This window comes from Solanum stenotomum, chromosome 10 (assembly GCF_019186545.1).
Source record: "Solanum stenotomum isolate F172 chromosome 10, ASM1918654v1, whole genome shotgun sequence".
Taxonomy (NCBI): domain Eukaryota; kingdom Viridiplantae; phylum Streptophyta; class Magnoliopsida; order Solanales; family Solanaceae; genus Solanum; species Solanum stenotomum.
Window position 1 is genome coordinate 9,424,719 of NC_064291.1, and position 27,967 is coordinate 9,452,685.

A 27,967-nucleotide genomic window follows, 5' to 3' on the forward strand; every position below is an offset into this window, starting at 1 on the left:
AAATTTTCGTCATATTTACTGCATAAACAAATTAGGCATAATACATAAATATGCTCTTTAACTTTATCTCATATCACATTCATCTCCTTCAATTTTTAGTGTGCACAAGTAAACAGTTAAACTCGTATAAAATTGAACAAATAGACACACACGTCTTACGTGGAACCTACATGAAAATTTGAGTCCTATGTGGTGTCCTACGTGTATTATGCCACATATGACTCATGTGTCTAATTGTTCAACTTTACATAAGTTTAAGTGTCTATTTGTGTATACCCAAAATTGAAGGACATAAATATAAAAGGAAAAATGCATAAGTACCCCCCAGCTTATGCCCAAAAACTCTGAGACACACCTAACTTTTACTAAGGTCCTATTACCCCCCCCCCCCCGAACTTATTTTATATATAATTTTCTACCCCTTTTCAGCCTACGTGGCACTATCTTGTGGGCCCAACGCGTATTGACAATTTTTTCAAGGATAGTTCCATGTAGGCCGAAAAGGGGTAGAAAATTAATTAAAAAATAAGTTCGGGGGGGGGGGGGNGGGGGGGGGGGGGTAATAGGACCTTAGTAAAGGTTAGATGTGTCTCAGGAATTTTGGGCATAGGCTGAGGGGTACTGGAGTACTTATGCATTTTCCTAATATAAAATGAAGTCAAGTTAAATGACATATTTATTTATCATGCCAACAAAATATATTTGACTAGTTTCTTACAGAAACAAATGTGAGGTCTAAATCAGACATAAGCTGAGAGACAAATAAGACATCAAACTGATTAACATCAATATTTCACAGGTAATTTCAGAAGGAACTGTTCCAACTACCAAGCTAAAGCAATCATATCAAATTTCCATATGAACATCAATTCTCAGTCAACGCGAATACTAGGTGAGCTGTTAAAAGCAATGACCTCCTTTTCTCTATTCTTTTTGCATATAGCATGAAAGTTGTCATCATACATTTCAGACACACACAACTCACGTGCAGTAGAAAACAAGACTTCAAAATCGAAATTAAAACTTTTAATGATCAATAGAAATCAGAATGTTAATATAAAAAAAGGGTTTAGACTACAACATCCGCACTAATCTTTTCTTAGATGACTTGCCTCCTTAGCCTATGACACAAAAGGTTGTTTAATTTGCACTTTAGCTATGGAGGAATTATAATGCAACAATTGTTTATACAATGAAGGGACCATATTTTTATAAAGTAATACTCCCTCCTTTTAAAAAAGTATGATCTAATTTCACTCGGAATGGAGTTTAATAAAAGAAAGAATGCCAAAATGCCCTTTAATTAATTTTGTGGTTTTAAATTAAAGTTATGTCAAATGTACCAAAATGCCCATTAATCTTGTGGCCTTAAGCATGTCACGTGGAAAGTTGAAGTTAAAGTATTGCCAAAAAAAGAAATGAGTCATTCTCTTAGAAACAAACTAAAAAGGAAACCAAGTCATTCTTTTTTAAACGGAGGGAGTAATTTTATTGAAATTCAAGGAAATGAACATGATCGTACACTACAAGTATACCAAAAAGTAGAAAACCTACAAAAATATACGTATGTTTTTTTCTTGACAAGGTAAACCCGCAACCGCTACCTTTTGGGTGTGCACGGTGCCATTATTTCCACCAGAAGTCATACTCAACACTTTAAGAGAAGTCAGTTGTCCAATGTTTGCTAGAAAGCTGTCATTTAAAGAAGATCCATCCAATTAGTATCAATTGCCATGGAATTTATTCTATGACAATTGATATGGATCATAATCTACACGGGTGTGGAGGATGTTTCGTTTTCAGGGACAAAGGCGGGGGTCCATCTCATGACTTTCATGGTGTATGATCCCAAAGTGAAAATGGTTAGAAGTATATATGTTATAAAAATTTGTCTAGCTCGTTGGTGAAATCTATATAAACGTCATTAGGATGGAAGTAGGCAATGTTCACAGTACCTTTCAAAGAAATGTGGCTATTGAAAGGCTTCCTTAACTCATCCCCGCTTGGCTTTCCTTTGGTTGATTTCCCTACGACAAGATTGACTACGTAGATCTGTGCTGAGAAGTACACAGCCTGCTTTCCCATATGAGTACCGTGACCAATGTCAACTGGATGTTTTCCTTGTAAGCTAAAAATTAAATGCACAAAATAAAGAAAATAACCTAGAGGGTCATTATAACATCCACTACTAAAAGGACTTTCGTCCTCAGAAGTAAAGAGGCAAGAAGTAACTGACGGCTCAAACAGTTGGGGATACTAGCTAGGCTTGCAATTTATGCTCAATCTCCCAGGTAACCTCCTCGATTGGACGGTGTCTCCACTGAACCTTAACCACAAAAATACCTTTCAAGCACAACCTTCTGAGCACATCCCTAGACAAAATAGCAGTATCAGTGAATTGTTCTCCAAAAAAGAGGATAGCCTTTTAAGAAATATCAGCATTGTTGTCAGCACAATTTTCATCCTCTTTTTTAATCCAGTTGACTGTCAGCTTCTTTGTTTTAGAATTGATCACAGAATGAAAAAAATGTCTTCATCAGAGAACCACTTCAACCCAGATTATTGTCTCTAGTAGGATTCTTCCTTCTTGGTATGCATAATTAGCTGAGTATCAACCCCATTAATTTCCATTCTATTATGCTCAGAACTGTCATTAAGACACGTTTTTTTTTCTTTCTAATTCAACAATCTTATTATGAAATTCTTTGGTCTTGTCAAGGATACGGAAGCTTACAATTGCAAATCATATGAGGATAAATTAGACGACACATAAAACTATACTAAAAAGACATAATATTATTATATGATATGACCAATTGGCTTACATAATTAAAAACTAATAAAAAGACATTAAAACTGTAGAGAGAAAATTTCTTCACAAACAAAACTCTTAAACGTCTACATTGTGGAAGCTATTGTGTTCTTAGTGTGAGAAGAGGGGTATTCTATTTATAGGATTCCATACATTTCCTCTAAGGAAAGAATAAACCAAATATGAATGAGAATTATATTTTCCTTTCAGAAAAAGTTTAAGCATTTATGGTAATACTTTCACTTTTCTTTTAAGGAAAAAATAAACTTCAAATAAGGTAAGAAAATCAGGGCAAAACCCTAACAATAAGCAATGATATGTGTAGATGAATAATAATGTGTTTTTCAATTTTAAATGGAAGCTCCACGTACATGCTACTTCCGTCAACATAAATGTTTCAAGCTTCTTGAACAATCATCGTGAGTAGTTCAAAAATCAGGAAACTTGAAATATTTAACTTGATCAACATGAGGGTTGGTAATCAAGAGGGGAGCATGGATTAGAGTCAGTTCTTACTAAATGTTGTTAGTAAACTTATGAGACCATGCACAATTGACCCTAGCTCACATTCTCCTTCTAGGTTCACATCCGTCGTTGCACCAGGTAAAAGAGGATCCGTAGATCATTAAGATTACATTCCCCAATACGAACACTAAAAGCCTATATTATGGGTCGAGATGTTAGCAGACAGAGTTTGAAGGTTCTCCCATAGAGGATTTAGTATAGACCAAAGTTAAATGGATGTTTTCCCCCAAAGTATTCCGTAGAGCAAGTAATCCAGTTCAAGTAGATCTATGCTGAGAAGTACACAGCTGCGAGCTTTCCCATATGAATACCGTTAACAATATATGTCAACTGGTTGTTTTCCTTGTAAGCTAAAAATTGAATTCTGTTATCACCATATCCCTGCGCTTGGGGAATTGATGGTTGGCTTGGTGTGAAACATTGGTATGTATGGACTGATTGGAGTTTTTATTGTTGTTGTCATTTGCTAGTGTTAGGCGGATACGATAGGACTGGTGGTGGGAGAGTCTGTACGTTCAACCTCTGGTCCAAGAGATTCTGCCGTTGATCATCAATAATGCACTAATCATTTCTTTTGGAATGCATAGTTGCTTGAAACCACCTTTATGATTAACTAAGACTTTCTATCTCTCAAACAATTTGGAACAAGGCTTTCCCCATCAAACAATGTAAGTTATTAAAAATGGCGGAAAAAGGTCAAAAATATCCTTCATATATTTCTCAATCCACCTTTTTGATTTATTTTTATCCTTAAAAACCAAGTCTTTTCATGTTAAATTACTATTTATTACCTATCATTTGTCTATTGAATAAAATTAAATAACTTTTCCCCTACCGACTCCACTCATATCCATAGGCCCGAAATTAAAGTTTGACTTTGTATTGTAATAGTTTGATCTCTTTTGGGAAATAAAATTAAACTATTGCATGACTTGTGATTGAGGGGGTAAATTTCTGAAGAAATCATACTTTTTTAAAACTACTCACTTCTTATAAACACTTCTACTCCATCAACAAGTTTTTCAAAAAAATATTGCATGACTTGTGATAGGCTTGCTATGCTATTTGTGTCAAAAGATGAATGTCTGAACCAGTTACATCTACTGCAGAAACTTTGGCTCGATTCCTCAAACGGCTCGATAAATAGCAACACCAATGAAGCTATCACATATAGATCATCATGGGGGTATTAAATTATGAAGTTGTAACAACTCCAAACAGATCCTATTTGTTGAATATTGATAAAAGAGAATGACAACATAATTTAATTGTGACAGACATACAACAATATTTTTAAATAACTACATATAATTAACCAACATTCTTGTACCATATACTCTTGATGGGTGTAACAACGTTGTCCAAGAGAAAATAGTAACAACAAAACATCAATGCGTCTATCATCCTAAACCATGCTTTTCTCCAATGACGATTGAAGCAGAGCGCTGCAGCTAATCCCAACAAGATTGCTCCGTAAGACACAACAAAGCCAATGAAAAAACACTGAATATCCTCCAAGTCTGACGATTCCTCACCTCCATTAATCTTGGAGCTATTTGAAAATTTAGGACCCATGCCACACTTGTTGTCTAATGGATAACCGCAAAGAAAAGGATTTCCCTCGTAGCTGCTTTTGTCGAAAGTTCCAAATTGAGCTTTAAAATCAGGCACTGCACCCGATAAGTTGTTGTATGCAATACTGAATACTGCCAAATAATTTAGCTCAAGTAGACCAACAGGAATGCTCCCATTCAATCTGTTGTAGGAAAGGTCTAAACTCTCAATTGCATGTAGATTGGAGAAGGTATTTGGTATTCTTCCTATGAGATGGTTGTGCGATAGATTCAATGTATGTATAGTGCTCATGTTGCCTAGCTCAATGGGAATTTCACCATTTAATCTGTTACTTGAGAGATCAATACCCGACATATATTTTAGAATGCTTCCCTTATAAGTATATAAGTTTCTTTTCGTTGAAAACTGGACCTGGTTTTCCACACCCATCAAAAATATGTCACTTAGAATTCCATGACTATCATGGTAGTGCCTTTTCAAACGTATCCAGGCCAAAAAAGTTAACCATGAAACCCTAGAAGTCATAATATAATAAGTCCTACTTATCTTTGCAGCATATTCAACTTGAGTTAAGTAACCCAAACAAGGAAGGACTGAACCATAAAGCTTATTGAATGATAAATCCACCATAGATAACTTGTTTAGCTTACAAATCTGAGTTGGAATCTCCCCTTCCAATTGGTTATTGCCAAGGAGAAGGTAGTTGAGAGTATTAAGAGAGCCAATGGTGTGTGGGATATTTCCTGTAAAATTGTTGTACCCAAGATCCAAAGTTATCAGAGAAGAGAAGTTGAAAAGTACATGCCCCAATCCACCACCCAATTGATTTTTCTCCAGATGGATGTGTTCGAGAGGTAAAGAATTCACACAAGAAGGAATAAAGCCTGAAAGCCTGTTTTCGGATATAGCTAAGACCTGAATGAGCTTTAAATTGCAAATCTCAACTGGAATTGAACCTTTGAGATGATTCTTGGACAAATCAAGTTGTAACAATCTTGTATTATCTGTAATCCATCTCGGAATCTCCTCAGTGAAATTATTCCTGCTAGCATCCAGTACAATAAGGGATCTGAGAGAAATGTTTCTAGGTAGTGGTCCTTCAAAGTTATTGTCATCCAAATACAAAAAGGATAATATATGTGGCCTGACCTCCTCCGAAAATATTTTTCCTTTAAGCTTGTTGTTTGACAACCGAAGGTAGAACAATTGTGGAGAACCAATTGCCATATCACTAGGAACTCCTCCAGACAAGATATTGACAGAAAGGTCTAGGAATTCTAAATGAATGCCACAAAACTTGGAAGGTATTTCAAGATTATTTTTTGACATGTTCAAAAAAGTAAGCTTCGGAAAGGCTAAACTCATATTTGCTGGAATATATCCATTTAGTTTGTTATTAGAAACATCAATCGACTCTAGATGGAGGTGACGATTCGATGGCAACTTGAATGGTCCGTTGAAAGCATTATCTTCACCATAGATCGCTGCAAGTCTGGTGTTATTTTCTAACAACCATGTTGGAAAGTTTCCTGGCAATTGATTTCCACTTATAAGAAGGATCCTCAAGTCATAAGGCAATTTTTGAAGGTTTATACATCCCCCGATACCAAAAAACTCCAACTGAAAATTTGGGATCCAATTTTGGAATTCGGTATCTGTAATTATTGTATTATAACCAACATTCAAATTGATCAATTTTGTATGGTTGGAAAATTGGCTGAATGACAGAGGAACTTCAAATTGGTTAAAAGAAATATCAAGGTACTCAAGTGATGTGAGTCTCCTCCAAATATAATGTGACGCTATATTACCCATGAAGTAATTCTCAGCCAAACTCAACCATCGAAGTGATGTCATGTTTCCAAGACACGAAGGCAGTGCTCCCTCAAAATTATTAACGGTAAAATCCAGCTCTTCAATGTGTTTTGAGTTCACACCAACCTATCTATATAGGTTCAGAGATATTTAGCTAAAAACAACTTTCTATAATAAGCCACATCTTATTATTTATTTATTTTTATGTTCTATGGGTGTGTTTGATACGAAGGAAAATGATTTTAGAAAAATAGGTGGATTTTGTTAATTATTTTCTTATATTTGGTACGTAAGCAAAAAATAGTATTCTAAAAATATTTGTATATAATCTAAACAAATAATTTGGAATGTGAGAGGAAGGTGAATATGAGGTGTGTTGGAGCTAGGAAGGTGAATGTCACTTCTAGAGTTTGTTTTTTCCTACTTTCATCTAGGGAAATCATTTCTAAGGAATTTTTTTTTTCTAGTATAAATGTTTTCCAAAATATATTACTAATTGAACATGATCGAGAAAATCAAACCTATATTCGTGAAATGCAGGCACTAGATAAAAGAATAGAAAAACACATTACCTTGATTAGGGAGGGTGCCATTATTGCTACCAAAAGCTATACTGAACACTTTAAGAGAAGTCATTTGTCCAATGTTCGCGAGAAAGTTGTCATTTAAAGAAGATCCCGTCAAGTATAGGTGCTCCAGCGTGCTCAGATTTCTTAATGCTTATATCATAAGAGTCAGGAAAAAGAAGAATAAATCTTTCATATTTCAAAAGAACAGCGACTCTAGAAGTAAGCTAAGGTAAATAAATTCTGATTTGGGCTTACCGTATATTGTGGTCGTTGCAGTGAGATCACATTATTCATAAGAAACAACAAATTATTCATATTCCAAAAGAAAAAGTGGAGATAGAAGTAAGATAAAATTTGATTTTGAGCTTACCGTAAATTATGGTTGGAGAAGTGAGATCACTAAATTCATAAGAAAGTGACTTAAGAGATGAGAATGATTTTAGGGATTGTATGACTCTGCTCAAGTTGGAGTTAGAACTTTCCAATTGTAAATTTCGCCGAGAACTCATTCTTTTGCTACCTGTTAGATGATAACGAATCCTATTAGGATTCTTCCGTAGATATTCACAAGTCTTTTATGTAAATTGCAAGTCCTTTATTTTCTATAATTAGGATAGGTTTTGTTTTGTATCACAACTCTATTGTCTACATTATCAGACTATATATAAATCATATATCGGTAGCCTTGGTCATGTGAGAGACTAACGGCTGACCTTTTTTTCTCTATTCTAATTTGGTATCAAGAGCCAAGTTTTTTTTTTTCCGCCACCAATATGGACAGCTCCAACTCGTCCATCGCTGCTGCGTTTCAGCCACATTCCTCTCCTTCAACACATCTCTCCATCATTGATTCCAACTCCCAAATAATTGCCCTTCCCAGCCTTCCGATAAAACTTGATCGGGAAAATTATTACCTTTGGCAATCAACAGTATACTCTGCCTTTGAAGCCTTTGATTTGGAGGCTCATCTTGATGGATCAAATATTCCATCTACCACTGTCCTAACCACTACTCAGGGTACATCTGACTCCACGCCAAATCCGGCCTTCACGGCTTGGAAAAAGAGGGACAAAATCCTTCTTCTTTGGCTTAAAACTACCATGAGCCATTCTATTCTACCCTACATAATGCACATCCGCACCACTCGTGAAGCTTGGTCATATCTTTCCAACCTCTTTCAATCTCAATCTCGAGCTCGAGTCATGCAACTTCGCCACCAACTCCAAACCACCACAAAGGGCTCTTTCACCATTATGGACTATGTTGACAAGAAACGTACTATATCCCATAGTCTAGCTCTTGCTGCCCGTCCAATAACAGACGAAGAACTTATGAGCGCTATTTTGTTCGGTCTAGATTCTTCATATGGCCCGTTTCGCTCAGCCATCAATCCTCATCTTGAAAACCTCACTACTGACTCACTTCTTGGTTTACTTCTCCAAGAAGAGGAGAAACTTGTTGAGGAAACCAAAGCCCTCCAACTTCAAGCCAATGCCATATCTCGCCAATACTCCAACCGCTCCCCAATCACTGGACAGTCCAATCAACAAAGTTTCACCACCTCTCAAAAATCCTCCGGTCGCCCAAACAACATCAATCCTTCTCGTTCTTCTAGTAGATCATCTCCTCGCATTATTTGTCAAATATGTGAGAAACCCAACCACCATGCTCGTAATTGCTACAACCGCAACAACTTGGACTCCTATCCACCTAATCGTTCCTCTAATCGTCCACAAGCCAATATGGTCACTCCCTCGGATAATATGATGTCTCCTTCGGCTATTGTTGACAATTCATGGTTTGCAGATTCCGGTGCCACCAATCATGTTACGTCGGATTTGTCTCAACTATCCATTCACACAGACTATAATGGTGAGGATCATCTTGCTGTAGGTAATGGTCAAAAACTCTCTATTCATCACACTGGCTCCTCCAAGCTTCCTTGTACTACTCGACCTCTTCATCTTAATAAAATTCTTCATGTTCCTTCCATCACCAAGAGTTTACTGAGTGTTTCTCAATTTACTAAAGATAACAATGTCTTTATGGAATTTCACCCCTCTTGTTGTTTTGTGAAGGATCTTCAGGGAAAAACTCTACTTCGAGGGTCACTTGATGATGGATTATATCGTTTGAATGGTGGTAGGCTTCCAGTTATTTCATCCTCAGCTCCTCGCACATTTGTTTGCTCACGAGCATCACTCCAAGCGTGGCATGAACGCCTTGGTCATCCTCACGAGCAACTTTTGCGTCGTTTAGTCTCTAGTTTCAATCTTCCAGTGTCGTCCAATAAATTGTCTTCAGTTTGTGGATCATGTCAATTAGGAAAGAGTCATAGGCTCCCTTTATCTTCTTCTTCAAGTCGTAGCTTGTCTCCTTTTGATTTGGTGTATTCTGATGTTTGGGGACCTTCCCCGCATCTTTCTATCAATGGAAATAAGTATTTTATTCAGTTTCTTGATGATTCCACTAAATTTGTTTGGATATTTTTCCTGGCAGCAAAATCTCAAGTACTTGATGTTTTTAAATATTTTCATAAAATGGTTGACACACAATTTGGCAAGAAAATCAAAACATTGCAAACTGATTGGGGTGGGTAATATCGTAATGTGTCTTCCTATGCCCAATCCATAGGAATAACTCATCGTCTATCGTGTCCTCACACTCATGAACAAAATGGGGCTCCAGAAAGACGTAATCGTACCATTGTGGAAAAAGGACTAACTCTACTTGCTCACGCATGTCTTCCATATCAATATTGGGAACATGCCTTTTCCACATCCACATACCTACATAACCGCACCATCACTCCTATATTGTCCTTCAAATCACCCTATCAAGCTCTTTATCATCGTCCACCAGACTACCAACTTCTTCGGAAATTTTGGGTGTCTATGCTATCCTTTTCTCCGTCCTTATAATAATCATAAAATTGATTTTCGATCTCTTCCTTGTGTCTTTTTGGGTTATAGTTCGAAGCATAAAGGTTATATGTGTCACTATCCCCCCACAAATCGAATGTATATTGCTCGTCATGTGATATTCGACGAAGAGAAATTTCCTTATCCTCATTACAAAACTACTACTCCTTTCTCTAATGACAATTCACCACCATCCTCCTTAACTTTTCTACAATCGATTTCCAACTTTGTTCCTTCCGTTGTTGCCTCACCTTCACTGGCAGATCCTCCATCGTCATCCTCACTGTCCACTCAACCCCTACCAATATCGCTTCCATCTATATCTTCTGATACAACCTCTTCACCACAAAATCCATGTCCAGCCACCGTCGTATCCTCCACTTCAAGCTCTTATCAGAATGCTCCCACATATTTTCGGCCTGCTACCTCTTCCAATCATCATATGACCACAAGAGCTCAAACAAATTCCCTCAAGCCCAAAGCACTCGCTATATCTTGCCATTCGATCTCGGTTTCATCCTCTTTGGCCAGTGAACCAAAAACCTATAAGCAAGCTGCATCATCCCCTGATTGGTTGTGCGCCATGGAAGCTGAGTATCAAGCATTGATTCGTAATCACACATGGACACTTTCTCCTTGTCCTCCTAATGCAAATATGGTGGGTTGTAAATGGGTGTACCGCATTAAGCGTTGCGCCGACGGGTCGATTGAAAGGTACAAAGCTCGTTTGGTTGCCAAAGGTTTTCATCAGGCAGAAGGGGTTGATTTCCATGATACATTCAGCCCAGTTGTCAAACCTTCAACAATCAGACTTGTCTTATCTCATGCAGTGTCTCAAGGTTGGTGTCTTAAGCAGTTAGATGTTAATAATGCATTCCTTAATGGTGACCTTTCGGAGGTTGTTTACATGTCTCAACCACCACGCTTTATTGATAAGTCTCACCCACATTTTGTGTGTCGCTTATCAAAGGCTTTATACGGTCTAAAACAAGCTCCTCGCGCCTGGTTTCTCAAGCTCAAAACATTTCTCCTATCGCATGGCTATATCTGTTGCTACTCTGATTCATCCTTGTTTGTTCGTCATACTCCCTCCTCTACTACCTACCTCTTGGTTTATGTGGACGACATCATCATAACGGGTAGTGATCCCTCTTATATCTCCTCATTCACCAAATCTCTTGATCTTCAGTTCTCTCTAAAAGACCTTGGTGATCTCTCATTTTTCTTGGGTATTGAAGTTGCTCGCGTGGGATCTGGTATTCATCTCTCTCAAGCTAGCTACATTCGAGACTTACTCTCTCGAACAAAAATGACATATTGCAAGCCTTCTCCTTCTCCAGCAGATAGCACATTCCAATTGTCCAAACATGGTGAAACCTTTGATGATCCATCATTATATAGGAGTATTGTTGGGGCTCTTCAATATGCGACTATCACACGACCAGAGATCTCTTTTTCGGTGAGTCGTGTTTGCCAATATATGCATAATCCTACATTGGATCATTGGAAAGCTGTGAAACAGATTCTTCGTTATCTCAAAGGCTCCCTTACACATGGAATAACCATCACGCCATCCACTTCCTCTATTATAAATGTTTACTGTGATGCAGGGTGGGCTGCTGATCCTGATGATCGTCGTTCTCATCATGGATTTGTTGTATATTATGGTCCTAATCTAATCAGTTGGTCCTCGCGAAAGCAACAGGTAGTAGCTCGGTCTAGCACTGAAGCTGAATATCGTGCCATTGCATTTGCCGCATCAGAAGTATCTTGGATAACTAGTTTGGTTAAGGAACTTCGATTGCCCTGTCCTCGTCCTCCCATGGTATTCTGTGACAACATCAGTGCCATTTATCTCACTGCTAATCCTGTCTTTCATCAAAGGTCGAAGCATATTGAAATTGACTATCATTTTGTTCGAGAGAAGGTTGCTTGTGGACAACTTTGTGTTCAATACATTCCGTCCACTGATCAAATTGCTGATGTATTTACTAAAGCTCTAAGCTCCTCTCGATTTGCTCATCTACGGTCCAAGCTCACTGTCTCCAAACCTGACATGTGCTTGCCGGGGGGTGTTAGATGATAACGAATCCTATTAGGATTCTTCCGTAGATATTCACAAGTCTTTTATGTAAATTGCAAGTCCTTTATTTTCTATAATTAGGATAGGTTTTGTTTTGTATTACAACTCTATTGTCTACATTATCAGACTATATATAAATCATATATCGGTAGCCTTGGTCATGTGAGAGACTAACGGCTGACCTTTTTTTCTCTATTCTAATTCTGTTGAATAAATCATATATGTTTTTACATAAGAATGAATATTACATAAGTTTGTAAAGATGTGTAATCCTAGTCCACATTTCATTATTTATCTTTATCTGATCAAATTTGCATTTTGTTGTTAAGGTTAAAATAAAACATTCAACATTAGAGCAACTGCATTGCTTCGTGTACCTTTGGTAGTCACAAAGCTCTCTATATTGTTTCCCCTGAGATCCAGATGTTTCAAGTTGCTCAAAGCAATTATGTCTAGACAGGTAAATGAAAAATAAATAGTAAGCACACTAAAAAAAAGAAAAAAAATCAAACATTAATTTGATATGCGAAGAAATAAAATTGAGATATTTAGATGCATCATTAATATCTTAGTGGAGCAAAATATGCTTAGCGTGGAAGAGGCGCAATGAACCATTCATTGCGATATTTCCATTTATTTCATTCGCAGCGAGATTGAGATGCTTGAGAGACGGAAAAATCTTTAGTGATGAAAAGATGGTGGAATTGAAGTTATTATAATTCAGATTGAGTTTCTCTAAATTCCTCAGTCCAGTATTTGCACCACTACCTGCATTAATTGATTTATGAAGTGATTTCCATTAGTGTTATTTTGTTAATTGTTTTTCTCATGTGGAAAAGAGAGCTTACCCAATGCAAAAAGGATATTGATGTCACTGATTCCATAACCTGTAAACCAGAGTTCTCTTAAATTGGTTAGCCCTCCACATTTCTTACTCATCATGCCTTCATCCAAAAATTACAACTATACTAAGTACTATATTGCAAAAATGGCCACAATTTCATATGTAGAGTTTATGTTGGAGGATATACTGCTATTATATGTCGTCGGTATGTTGAATGAGGTACCAACATGTACACCAAGTTTTAGAACCTCAAGAGATGAAATCCAACATAAAGATGATAGTAAAACTTTAGGATGGATCGGATTGAATTGCAAATCGACTTCTTTAAGGTTAGGAAGCTGCCTTAGTTTACTGAACCCTGGATCGGATAACAAAATAACATGTTAGTATATAGTAATATATAGTTTCCGTACGTATTCACAAGTCATACCTTCATTTTTTGTCCACCCTATAATATTTCTTTTAGACAATAAAAGAAATTGGAGGGACTTGAATGGAAGAAATAGAGAGGCATTAAATCTCCAATCACCCCCTGATCTAACCCTTTCACTTCCGAGATTGAGTTTGATCACTCGACCTGTTTCTAAGCTGCATTTTACACTTTTCCAAAAACAACAATCTATAAATCCATTGGCATTATAACCTTCCCAATCAACCAACAATTTGCCATTAGAACTCATTATGTTTGCCTGCAGCTCCAAGAGAGCATTTCTCTCTTCCTCCCAACAACCATTGGCCACAATTACTATTAGAAAAAACGCTAACAACAAAAACTTAATGTTCCCCATCCCCATTATTACTCTATTTTCTTTTCTGGCAATCTAATTTGCTACCTAACGGAATGAATGTTTATATAGGAACTATACAGGGGCAGAATTATAGTAGTTTTTTTCTTAGGAATTCAACATAACTCAATAATTTTAACGTTGAATATTCAATTAATTTTAATATATTATTTTCTAAAATGTAAAAACTCATAATTTCAGTTATTATCTAAACAAGAAAATGGATGGTGGAAATGAAACTAGCTAGCTAGTTGAGTCAGCATCATTTCATTTTTGTTTGTTTTACTGATTCCAACATGACTTGAAAAGGTAAAGCAAGCTTTAAATATGTGAATTCCCACTTATTGTTATCACATACTGTATTTTCTTTTACTTTATTATTATCTCTTTCTCGATGAACAATTTCTAGATTTTTAAAGATATAATACCATCCTAAGCAGAAAAAGAATATTTGTTTGGGTAAATCAAGAAATTAAATAATCCATATCATATTTATTAAATAAAACAAACAAATAACCGATCAACAAATTATATACATATTTTTAAAATTATATATCAATAATATATTATTTCTTATAAATAATTAAAAATATCTTATATATGTTTTTATCAAAATTTATTTATTAAAGTAAAAAAGGTCAAGACGAGAGCATTTATCTTGTTGGCTTCATGTGTATGGAGGCCTACGACAATTTATGGTGGGACTAGGAAAGACGTTGTCTCTTTCTTGTCTAGACCAAAATTGGTGAAATTTGGAGCTTCATTCACAACAAGTTCAGCGATTGGAAATTCTGTAATACCATTCTTTCTAACTATTTTTCTTTTTGAATGAATTGTTCCCCAACTCCATCCCCACCCCCCTTAAGTGGATCGTTTCTTTTATTTTCGTGTATAATTAATAACCGAATCAAAACGATAAATACAAATTTATTTGATTTTAATAATTTAAAATCGGATTAAGTTGATTTGGTTTTATTTTGATCAATAACTCATTCCAACAGACACCTGAAAACTATTACTCCATCTGTCCCATTTTATATGACACTTTTCGGATTTCAAAATTCAAACAAATCTATCTTTAACCGTAAATTTTTCAAAGATCTTTTATGTTGGGTTATGAAGGGTGATTAGGGCGTCATGCGGAAGCTTGCAATTTGCAAATCATATGGTTGATAAATCAGATAACAAAAACTTATACTAAAAATCAAAATATTATTATATCAAAACTAATATAAAGAAAAACATTGAAACTTTAGAGAGAATAAATCTCTCCATAAACAAAAGTCTTAAACGACTACATTGTGGATGTTATTGTTTTTGTGTTAGAAGAAAACAAATCTATATTTATAAAGTCCTAAAACCTTTTCTTACTAGAAAAGGAGTTATAAAGGAGAGAATAAACCAAATATAAAATAATATTATATTTTCCTTTCAAGAAAAGTAAAAACATTTATGGTGATGTTTTATTTTTTCTTTAAGGAAAAATAAACCTTAAATTATGGTAAGAAAATCAGGGTAAAACCCTAACATTTTAAACATTTTGAATTATCAATTATTGTGACTTATAGTGCTTTTTTACATAGTTTACAAATATATAAATTTCATTTCAAGAAATTTGAAGATTTCATGCGCAAATTGCCGATCAAACTTAAACTGTTTGACTCTCGAAAACGAAAAGTGCCATATAAATTGGGACATAGGGAGTACCTTTATATTCAATATTTACACCTTAAATATGATTTATTATTATCAGAACTGACTCATGCCAAAAGAAAGTGAAATTGTTCTATTAGTTTTCTTTACACAGTATCTATAGTTGTTAGAGTTGGCATTGCTACTAATTAAGTGGTTCTTTTTGTACCAATATGAATTGTGGTGTAATGATGAGATTGCATCATTCTCAATCAGAGGTCTCAGGTTTGAGTCCTGAATATGGAGAAAATTATATTGGGAGCGTCATTCGTCAGAGGGCCATGTAGTGCTCAATTCAAATTTAATCGAGGCTTTAATGCGGACTCCGAACACAAATTACGAAACAAAAAAGGTGGTTTTATTTGTAAAAGGAGCTATAGCTCTATGGATTATAGTCTCTTGAGCTAGTTTTAAATCTTTTCCTACTTGGTTAAATAATATTCAGTTCAATTAGAAAAAATAAAGTGAGTCATGCCAACAACATTAGCAATATAGTTTTAATTGATGTAACGTTCTATTTACCATATTTTGTGTGTAATCCATCCCCCCNCCCCCCCCCCCCCCCCCCCGCCCCCCCTTTTTTTTTTTTGCTATGAAAACATATGTTAATTCATTATAATTGAAATGTCAATTTTTCTTTTTTAATTATTAGTTTATATAAATCGAACATTTTAAAAAAAGAAAACCAAAATACCAGTCAAACCCAGTGTGTGGACGCAATTGTCGAAATAGACTTATAAATTAATGAATTTTAAGTATTTTTAGAACAAAAAGATTAAATGATCTAGGAAGTATCTAAGAAATAGTGTAGAACGTTCATTTAAAATTATACATCGTTAATTTGACGTATCATATGATGAAGGGTTCCCATGTTGTTAGGTGATGTAATAATTGTTGCCACAATTAATTTAAGTTTGAATAGTTCTATTTCAATTTGACAATCTAAAAGTGTGTAATTCAAGTCAAATAGTTCTACGGTAAAACCTCACTAAATTAATATGATCATAAAATATTATTATCTTATAGAGGTATTATTTAATCGATAAACACTACAAAAATATGAGAATTACATGGGGATTTTCCTAGGAATTAGTATGAAAATCCACAGGAAACTTATTTTCCTACAAATTTCCATACTAATCCTAGGAAAATCCCCATGTAATTCAAACTTTTCTTGTAGTGAAATTAATACTTATTAATTTAAAGAGTGTTTGAGATTCAACCTTGTGATGTTACGATAATAAGAGCTTTCAAGATGTATTATCACAACAACTTTTACCGTAGGATATAAGAAGGTTATGACGTGAGACAAACTTATCCATGCAAGATTAATATTTTGGATGCTATCAATTTTGCAATGCCGGCTTGGACGACAAATACAATGTTTAGCAAGAGACAATAACAAATTATTTTTGACACTACAGTAAAATTTGTTTGAAGGATGAAATCTCAGAGAATTTAAATGAACGCACTTGTGGAAACATCATTCATGAACTTGAGGTCATGATTAATGATCTCGATTACCGCAATAAAATGAACGCCAATAACCTATTGGATTACCAGGTGAAAATGATACATGTTTTGAGCTGCGGAACTTAGAAGAAATTGCAGATCTCATAAAAATAACGTTCATGCTAAAGTTGAAGATGATACAATACCTTTGAAACCAGTTACGCATACTTGTCGCATTTAGAACTCTTCACAATTTTATGGTGCAGTTCGAAAAGATAACATCAGAACTATTGGATGCAAAAAGAAAAGTTAGAGATGAACTTCAACTAGATTTATAGTTTAACCAAAAACAAACACAATAAAATCACATTTCACTAAATTGTATTAGATATATTTGAACTTTTAAAGAATTATTAATTTATAATTTTAATGAGACCATATATTTGTAACGGATAGGCTTAGATAGATCCCTATTATATCTAATCTATCTATGTAAAAGGGTGAGTAAGTTGTGATGTCTTAGGAGACTATTTCTCCTCAATCTGTGTTGCCTAGTTCTTATAGGACTCTGTGTTTCGTCTACCTATATATTCATATTGCTGTACATATTTTATGAATGAATATCTCTTACATGGTATTAGAGCCTTTTGTGGTTTAACACCATTCTTTCTTTCGTTCCAAAAAATAAAAATTCTTTGAATAATCAGAAACGACTATTCGAATGGGAGATAATACTGAGAACTCTTCTACCCTGGCAGCTTCAGTTGTTTCAACGAATGCCACGGGAAACTACAATCCTACACCTAATCTCGCTCACCAGTTGCCAGTAAAGCTTACGTCAACAAATTTTTTGCTTTGGAAGACACAATTTCTTCCAATGATTTGCGGTTGTGGTCTTAACCATTATATTGATGGTAGCGAACCAGCACCACCACGTGTTTTGGATGGTGATAAACCAAAACCTGCATATAAGGTTTGGGTACGTCAAGATCAGCTCGTCTTGAGTTGGATAGTCGCTTCAGTTTCAGAAAGTATTCTCCCTCAATTGGTTGGAGCAGAAACAGCTCGTGCAGCTTGGGACAAACTTGTTGCAGCCTATGCTGGTGGATCTAAACCATTGATTCGTGAACTTAAGGCACAATTGCACAACTTGTGACGTGATAATGCAACAATTGAAAGTTACGTGCAAGGGGCAAAAGTTATTGCTGATAAGTTGGCTGCCTTGCAGCACCCAGTCACTAATGATGATTTAGTCGAGTTTGTTCTTGCCGGATTAGGTTCTGCTTATCGCCCCTTCACAAGGTCACTTGAATCACGTCACGAAGACATCACCTTTGATGCACTTTATGGTTTGTTGTTGAATGAAGAAAGACAATTAAAACGTGAAGATGCCAGTACTGTTATTGCCCCAACAGCACAGTACACACAAAGTTCATTCTCTACACATCGTGGACGCGGCAGGGGGCGTACTAATAAGGGTCGTGGACGCTCTACTAGCCATGGAAGTTTACAGCAATCTCAAAGTCAGCATTATGCCACTGCAACTCATTCGGGAACTTATTCAGGAAATCCACCCCCTTCCACTGATTATTCTGGAATTGTCTGCCATAATTGCGAAGGAAAGGGTCATATTGCACGAGTTTGTCCGTCACCTAGGACTATGAATGGAAATCGGGTATCTGGCCGTCCTTCTTCAAATCTAGCAAGTACATCTTCCCAAACAACACAAAATTGGTTGATGGATAGTGGCACCACACATCATCTGACATCTGATCTTAACAACCTTGCTATTCACTCAGAATATCATGGTCCTGAAGAAGTTACTCTAGGTAATGGTTCCAAATTGCCCATCTCGCATATTGGTAAAGGATCTCTATATATTTCTGATAAGTCCTATGTTCTTGATAGCCTGCTTCATGTTCCCACTGCTACCCAAAATTTATTGTCTATCAGTTCTTTTACTAATTCTAACCAAGTCTCAATTGAATTTTTTCCTCACTATTTTTTGATTAAGGACTTGGCAACGAAGGCAACTCTTCACAAAGGACCGAATGAGGGAGGTCTATACTCCCTTCCGATATGGACATCAGTTTCTTCACCATCTTCATATGCTGCTTCACTTGGTGTTTGGCATGCGCGCTTGGCTCATGCATCTTATCCTATAGTTCGTCGGGCTTTGCCTTCTAGTAAAATTATTTCGTCTAGTTGTCAGTCTTCTAGTTTGTGTCCAACTTGTGCTGTTAGCAAGAGTCATAAAATTCCTTTTGTTGATTCTAGTTTTCAGGCCACAGGCCCTTTAGATTTGATTTGTTCGGATGTTTGGGGTCCAGCACCTGTTATTTCGAATGATGGATACAAATATTATGTTATTTTCTTTGATCATTATAGCAAATACACATGGATCTATTTTCTTAAGTTCAAGTCTGAAGTTCTTTCCGTTTTTATTCAATTTCGAAAAATTGTGGAAAAATACTTTGGTCGTCCGATTAAGAGCTTTCAAGCAGATTGGGGAGGTGAGTTTCAAGCATTAACTTCTTATTTAAGAGACAATGGTATTACACAACGTTCTTCTTGTCCTTATACCCCAGAACAAAATGGTTGTGTAGAACGTAAGCATCGACATATTGTTGAGACGGGTCGTGCCTTATTAACACATGCAAGTGTTCCTTCTAAATTTTGGACAAATGCTTTTGATACTGCTATTTATATCATAAATAGATTACCAACTCCCCGTCTAAATAATCAACCTCCCTTTCGCGTTCTATTTAATTTTGATCCTGATTACTCCTTACTGCGTGTGTTTGGTTGTCTTTGCTTCCCTTGGCTTCGCCCTTATACGAAAGATAAATTATCTCCTCGTTCTAAGAGATGTGTGTTTTTGGGGTATAGCAAAATTCACAAAGGTTATAAGTGTTTTGATCCTTCTTCCTCTAAATTTTTTGTTTCCCGTCATGTTGTTTTTGACGAATCAGTTTTTCCCTTTGCTATTCAGGATGATGCTACGGTGCCTGCTACATCAACCAATGTTGCCCCGCTCACTGTCCAGATACCTTCATCAATTCCACAATCAGTTGTGCTTGCTCCTTCCTCATTGAACTCGTCTAGTCCTTCTCCTGAAACACCTAATACTACATTACTGAATAATTCCACCTCCACTTCTACATCGCAATGCTCTAAACAGTGTGTTGTAGCAGCACCTCAGTCCCCTTTACAGTCACCTGTTATGCCTATAGATGCATCTTCTCTATCGCCAGAGATTCCCTCCAATACATTGCCTACTGAAGGTGGAGACCACGGGGTTGTTTTTGAACAATTGGGTCCATTGAGCAATGTCCATCATCCTAACAGATTGCCCTGCTCTTCGTCTAAGTCTCATCCAATGACTACTAGATCACAAACAGGTTCACTCAAACCAAAGCGGCCTACCTCTTACTTAGCTATGTCAACTGATATTGTTGAGCCCTCGTGTTACTCTCAAGCTACAAAGTATGCGCATTGGCGTAGGGCAATGCACGAAGAATACAATGCTCTCATCCAAAACGGGACTTGGCAATTAGTTCCACCTTCTCCGCCTCAAAATATTATTGGGAGTAAATGGGTGTTTAAAACAAAGGTTAAGCCTGACGGGTCCGTTGATCGTTATAAGGCTCGACTTGTTGCTAAAGGATATCATCAAAGACCAGGTGTGGACTATGTTGATACTTTTAGTCCGGTTGTGAAACCTGCCACCATTCACCTACTTCTTTCCTTGGCGGTCTCGAACAATTGGCATATTACTCAGTTGGATATATCTAATGCTTTCCTTCACGGTACCCTTGATGAAGTAGTATATATGTCTCAACCTCCTGGGTTTATTGATCCAGATCACCCTAAACATGCTTGTTTGCTCAAACATTCCCTTTATGGGCTTAAACAAGCTCCACGTATGTGGAATAAATGTTTAACGGATGCCTTGATTTCTTATGGTTTTACTGGCTCAAAAACTGATTGTTCGTTATTTCATTTTTCCTCCAACAGTGATAAATTATTCTGTTTGGTGTATGTCGATGACCTTCTTGTTTTAGGCTCCAGTTCGTCTCTTGTTGGATCTCTGATTACTCGCTTGAAGTCACACTTCGCCGTGAGAGACCTTGGTCGCTTCTCTTATTTTTTGGGGATTGAAGCATCATGGACCCCTACTGGTTTGCATCTTTCGCAACATCGATATGCTACTGATTTGTTGCGGAAAGCACAAATGGATGGCTGCAATCATATTTCAACACCGGCTGCTTGTTCCTCTAAACTCTAAAGTTTTGAAGGATCTCCTTTCCATGATGAAACTTTATATCGCAGCACTGTAGGAGCCCTACAATATTTAACATTCACTCGTCCAGATATAGCATTTGCGGTCAATAAGGTCTCACAATTCATGCATAGTCCGAGAGAGTCCCATTGGGTTGCTGTAAAACGCATTTTGCGATATATACAATCCACTTCCTCCCATGGTTTATTCTTTGCTCGCCAAAATAATAGACTACTGCATGGTTACAGTGATGCGGATTGGGGTGGTTCTGTGGATGATCGAAAGTCCACTATCGGGTTTGCTATCTTTCTTGGGTCTCATTTAGTATCTTGGGCTTCCAAAAAGCAGCGAGCTATTGCACGTTCTAGTACTGAGGCAGAGTATCGTGCACTAGCCACTGCTGCGTCTGAGCTAACTTGGCTGGGATTCTTACTTCGTGAAATTGGGTGCTTTGACACTACAACTCCTATACTTTGGTGTGACAACCTCAGTGCAACCTATTTAACAGTTAATCCTATCTTCCATTCCCGCACTAAACATATGGAGATAGACTTTCATTTTGTCCGTGAAAAGGTGAAGGATAAATCTTTGGTTGTTCGTTATCTTAGCACTCATGACCAGGTTGCAGATGTTCTCACGAAAGCTCTTCCAAAAGTGAGATTTCAGCATTTCAGAGACAAGTTGACAGTGTCTGCTTCCCCGTTCAACTTGCAGGGGAGTGTAACGGATAGGCTTAGATAGATCCCTATTATATCTAATCTATGTAAAAGGGTGAGTAAGTTGTGATGTCTTACGAGACTACTTCTCCTCAATCTGTGTTGCCTAGTTCTTATAGGACTCTGTGTTTCATCTACCTATATATTCATATTTCTGTATATATTTTATGAATGAATATCTCTTACAATATTTATATAGGGGTTTTCTAAAAATATATCATCTTATTATCTTATAGAAATAGGTGATTTTCTCCATTGGCCCAAGTCAGGACCCGATGAAAATATTATCTTAGAGAAATTATTAATTTAGTGAGGTTTTACTGTATTTGAATTTGAAAATGTAAAGTGTGTAATTTGTTTACATGTGAATCACCTTTAGTACACGGTACCTCATGTTTTGTAACACACGGAAGAGATTAAGAGTCTGTTTGATATTGCTCCTAAAAACTGTTTATTTTTAGAAGCGTTTTTTTAAAATATCTTTTCAGAAAAAGTACTTTTCAAAAAAAGCAATTTGTGTTTGGCAAATTCATTTGAAAAGTGTTTTTGATAAGCAATTTGTGTTTGACTAATTTCTTATAAAAAAAGTGATTTTAGTGTCAAATTACAAAAAATGACAAGTATCACTGTGCTTTTAATATTAAGATTATTTTATAGAGAGAAACAATTTTAAACATCTAATACATAAACTTTAATTACATTTTTAATTTAATTAATTAAAATGTAAATATTCAAATTTTCAATCAATATTATAAATAGATAAAAAAAAATGTTGAAAAATATTGAAAGGAGAATTTTTTTTGGTTGTTTTTTACCTATTTTTTGGATTATATCTTGACTATTATCCTTGTTTTTTTGTTATAATACTCTAGAGTTATATATATATTTCAAATTAAAATAAAAAATAATACGTAAATTAAGAAAAGAATAATTTGTTATTTGGAGTACTTTTTTGTGAGGGTTTAAATCTTTAATTGTTACGTTTTCTCTTATATTTAACCCTACAAAAATATTGTTGTTACTTTTATTTCTAATTTTGTAAAATAATATGTAAAATAGTATATACAAAATAAAATATAAATAATAATAATAATATAAAAACATAAAAAAATTATCCTATAAAAATAAAAAATAAAATTCTTGAATGAAAGTTAACCAAACTTATGAGATATGTTAATTAATTATTAAGTGATATATTGATAAATATGCATATATGTAAGGAATATTTTAGTCTTAAAAATTCTGCTTCTGCTTCTACTTTTTTTAAAAGCCAGAAACTTTAGCTTCTTCTCAACAGCAGAAAACTGCTTTTGCTTCCATTTAAAAGCAGTTTTAAAATTTTGCCAAACACTTAATTTTTCAAAAAAAAAAAAAACTCTCAAAAAAGCACTTTGGACTAGGGTCATTCATGGTTATGGTTAAACAATCAAACCGAAACTTTAGAAACAATGTCATTTGAGACTTGTGCTTTTCTTTTGAATCAATTGTAATATTTTAGAGGCTTGTACACGTGACAATCAGGTTTTGGGGATATTTTTAAGTTGATTATAAATTTCTGCATTTTATCATAATTATTGAATTTTAGGCTAACTTGTCTTGGTGGATAAGACGAGTGCCATCATGTCCATTTGTGGGTCGTGAAAAAATGGTATCAGAGTCTTCTTAGCAAACGCATTGTAGCCTCTAAAAATTTCAAAATATGGATCTCTCTCTTTCCATTTAAGCATTACATGACAGATATGAGTCACACCCAAGATTGATAGCACTACTTTCAAATTTACAATACTTTCCCATCGAGGTACAATAATTGAATCACACCCAATGTCAACTCCCCGCGAACTTTCACATACCATTTTCAACTACCATTCTTACCTTCATGTACCTTATGCCAAAACTCAAAGAAATCCTTGGTCACTCCAATAATTTTGTATACTATAAGCATATAACCTCTATTTATTATCAAGTGTCTATGTAACACATCACATCAGTTTCTGCATAGTCCCATTTAAAAGAGTAATTTCAATCCCCTCAAAATGCTCAATAACCATGTATAACTGCATTGCGTCCATAAAATAAATCAATGATTTTATACATATAAGAATTGGAGAATTCTTGAATTCATTCATACCTGCAACACTGGCCGTCGTTTCCTTTGGTAGCGAGGCCGACGTTTTCTTGCTTTTATTTTTTTCTTAAAGTTATGATCTAAAATTGTTAAACCCTATTAATTTTTTTTTCATATATGGGTCAAGTAGTAAAAATTATGACATTGACCCATTAACCATCAACTAAAGAAATAAATTGTTTATTATATATTCGTTCATTAAATAACCGTAGTTATCGAATATTTCAAAATCTCTAAACCAACTTCACTGACTGATCAAAATTGACTCAGACAACTATCGGGAGGGATAAAACGATAATTTTTATAATAATTTTCAAAAATAATTTTCCCGGTCATTATAATTGGTTAACTTCTGTCAGAACTTTAGGTATGTAGACACATAAAAACTTTACTGAACTTGAGATTTTACACCAATTTTTTCAAAATATATTTTTTAATAGGTTTATTTTAAAAGATTTGAAAACAACAAAAATAGAATCACATTTTTAGGTACGTTTTATTTTCAATTTATTCAAAAGAAATAAAAACTTACAAAAATATATGTTTTCTTTTAATTTTAGCTTTAATAAATAAGCTAGTATTTCTTTATTATATTTTTAGATTAGCTATTTAACTTTTCATATAATTTTCTTTTATTAATTTATAATAGTTTTTAAATATTTTTATTATTATATTTTATATTTTTCATATTTAATTATAAAAAAAAATATCCTACGCTACTCCTCTTTTCCTCCACTACCCCAACACTCCCTCACACCACTATGCACACACGCGTATTACACACCCCTATAAACAGCAACACACTCCCTCACACCACCGGACACCTACACTACTCTCGCCATCATCTAGCACACCCATTTTATCTTGGGAAAGAGACAAATATATTCCGAACTATCGTAAATGGTATAGAGATACTTTTCGTCATACTTTTAGAACAATGGTGTCCCTGCCATCCAAAAACTAGAGCATATTTGTTTTTCACTCTTTCAGAAGACCAAAGAGGGACACCCGGTGCAATATTATAGAGGAACCCGGTTTGACCAATTAATCAAACCCAAAATTTGAAAAAACACCCATATCCTCCCATGGCCCGGTTAACCCACCCATATAACCCATTACTTACGCTTAAACTAACCCATCCAAAAACTTAAACAATCCCCAATTCCTCACACATAAGCTGAGTTAATATCTCAAAAGGTCACTCAATTTTGTAAATTTATCTAGAAAAATCATTAGAATTTATTTTATATCACTAAAATTATCCAACTTAGTCATTTATATCAATAAAATCACGAAATCAAATTTATTATTAAAATAATTAATTAACCGAAAATCTCCCTTTTCCACCCTAAATCTATATACTAACAAATGAAAGAATTGAATTATTGCTAAGAAGTAAAGCAGCACATCAACGTTGACCGGGTCGATGGGCAGATATGAGTGGTTTTTTATATTTTGGGTTTAATTAATTGGTCAAATTGGGTCCCTCCGTAGGATTGCACCAAGTGTCCCTATTTGGTCTTTCGTTAGAGAGAAGAGCAAATATGATCTAATTTTTGAACGGCAGGACACCAATGTCCCAAAAGTATGACGAAGAGTATATGTATACCATTTATGATAATTAGTGGATATATTTATCCTTTTTCCCTTTTATCTTTATTTTGTTTTTAAAAAAAAACCATACAAACAACACAAGTACATAATATACAGACTTACAAAGTTGAAAGAAAATAAATCACAACACAACACGCACGCCAAGACTCACGCAAAAAGGAAAAGCAATATCCAACAACAACAAAATATACTTTTGTAAAAATTTATGGGTTGAAACTTGGGTTTTGGTCTCTATGTCGAGTATCCGGCAATGACGTTCTTGCTCCTACAACTACACACTCCAACTTCACGGGTATTCTATTACCCCTGAACTTCATATTTCTCTATTTTCTACCCACTTAAATGCTGACTTCAACACATAAACCAAACAAATATTCCAACATGATTGCATGCATTGAATGCCAATGCACAAGTATAAATCCTTAAATCACTTAACACCACTAACATTATTGTAGGAAAAAGTCATTTTTACCTGTTATTATATAACTAGCTTGAATGAGTCTTCCAAAGTAGGACATTGATGCTGCTAAAATCACTATCTAACGTATTATTTGGGGCATTATTATTTGTAAACTTGTTAAATTTTCTACCATATCTAAAGTTAAGAGATTTTCCTATCTAGTCACCTCACTTGTGAAAAGTCTTTGATTTTTAGTTGGGGAAAGATTTAAATTGATTGATACTGCCAAAATAATTTGAGGAAAATCCATGGAATGTGCATCATTGGTTTTTCCTTCGTGAAATAGATGGACAAGAATGGATAATATTGAGGGACAATCGGTCATGCCCGTCGATTTTTGTCAGTTTTAAAAGGTCAATTCGCAAGATCGATATTTTAGAAATATACATAAAATTTTAGCTACTTGAAATTGCATACATGTTTTTTTCTTTTTATGATTTTGAACAATTCTACCACTCAACGACTCATGCTTTTAGATGAAGTATTTTCATCGTTTTTATTTATACTCTTCAACTGCAATTTTCTACTTCAAAAATCGACCCTATCCATGAATTTTTATTTTAAAATAATGAAAAAATGAGGGTCTGCATCGATTTTCTTTTATTTATTTTTTAAAAAAATATAATTTTTGCGTGAAAAAATCCAACAAACAAAATTGATTTTCCCTAAATTATTTGAACCGATCTTGTCCATAGAATATTTCATTATTTTTAGTAGTGTGTGGTTGTCCTCAGCCTATTGCAAATTTGTAGATTTCCCAATTGAGTCATCACAACTTGCAAAAGAGTTTGGTTTGTAGCTAAGACGTAAATTAGTGATCCACAGAGGCAAATGAAAACTATATAATAGAAATTATTAAGTAGATGATGCAATTAGGATATAGAGAATCTACTGTGGAGTTGAGTTAAAATCCTCCTTAACTAATATAATTACTGATTTTAAGGATATTTTTTATTTATTATTATTATTATTATTATTATTAGTATTGTTTTTAACAATATATAGGAATAATACGATAAATTTGCGCTATTTATTAAAAGTGAATTATGCATGCAATATAAATTTATTATAAGTGTTTTAAAATTGGTAAGCAACTGATACAATGTATGATAAATATATTAAAATGTGTGATAAACTATTATCAATCAATATACTTTGTATTTATATATATTTTATAAATTGTTCTTTAATATGTATTAAAACTATATTATAAATATGGAAAAGGGTCAAAATTGCTCCTGAACTATGCGAAATAGACCACTTATATCCTCCATTACATTTTGGGATCAAAAATACCCCCGCAGTTATCCCAGGAGACCACAAATACCCTCAAGAGTTAACACCCCAATTTTTTAGTGACGTGGCAAGCCACATGGGACTAATCCCTCCACCTAAGCATTGCCAACTAAGATTCACTAGAAAAGAACTTAACTTTTAGTGGCGACAAAGTCGCCACAAAATCCCAAAATATTGCCACTAAAGGTTATGAGTGATTTTTAGTGGCGACTAAGGCTCCAACAACTATTCGCTAGTAGAACCTATTTTTTCAACAAAAAAATATGATAATTAATTTTCGATTGCGACCTAATTTTCTAAAATAAATAATTTGCAATATCCATATTAAAAACATCCAATATTATTACGAAAAATAATCAAAATTACTTCTCGATTCAAATCTCCTACTATATATATATATA

At 34.9% G+C, this 27,967-nt stretch overlaps 1 long non-coding RNA gene and 1 pseudogene across 1 annotated transcript in view; one reads left to right on the plus strand and one right to left on the minus strand.

Moving 5' to 3' along the window:
* Positions 1-4,648: 4,648 nt before the first annotated feature.
* Positions 4,649-13,948, minus strand: LOC125842416 (receptor-like protein 13; annotated as a pseudogene).
* LOC125842435 (uncharacterized) overlaps positions 5,009-27,967 on the plus strand; it is an 84,865-nt gene continuing 61,906 nt past the window's right edge. The window contains exon 1 of the long non-coding RNA XR_007443912.1: positions 5,009-5,107. This is a non-coding gene — a long non-coding RNA (uncharacterized LOC125842435). The remainder of the gene's footprint in view (positions 5,108-27,967) is intronic.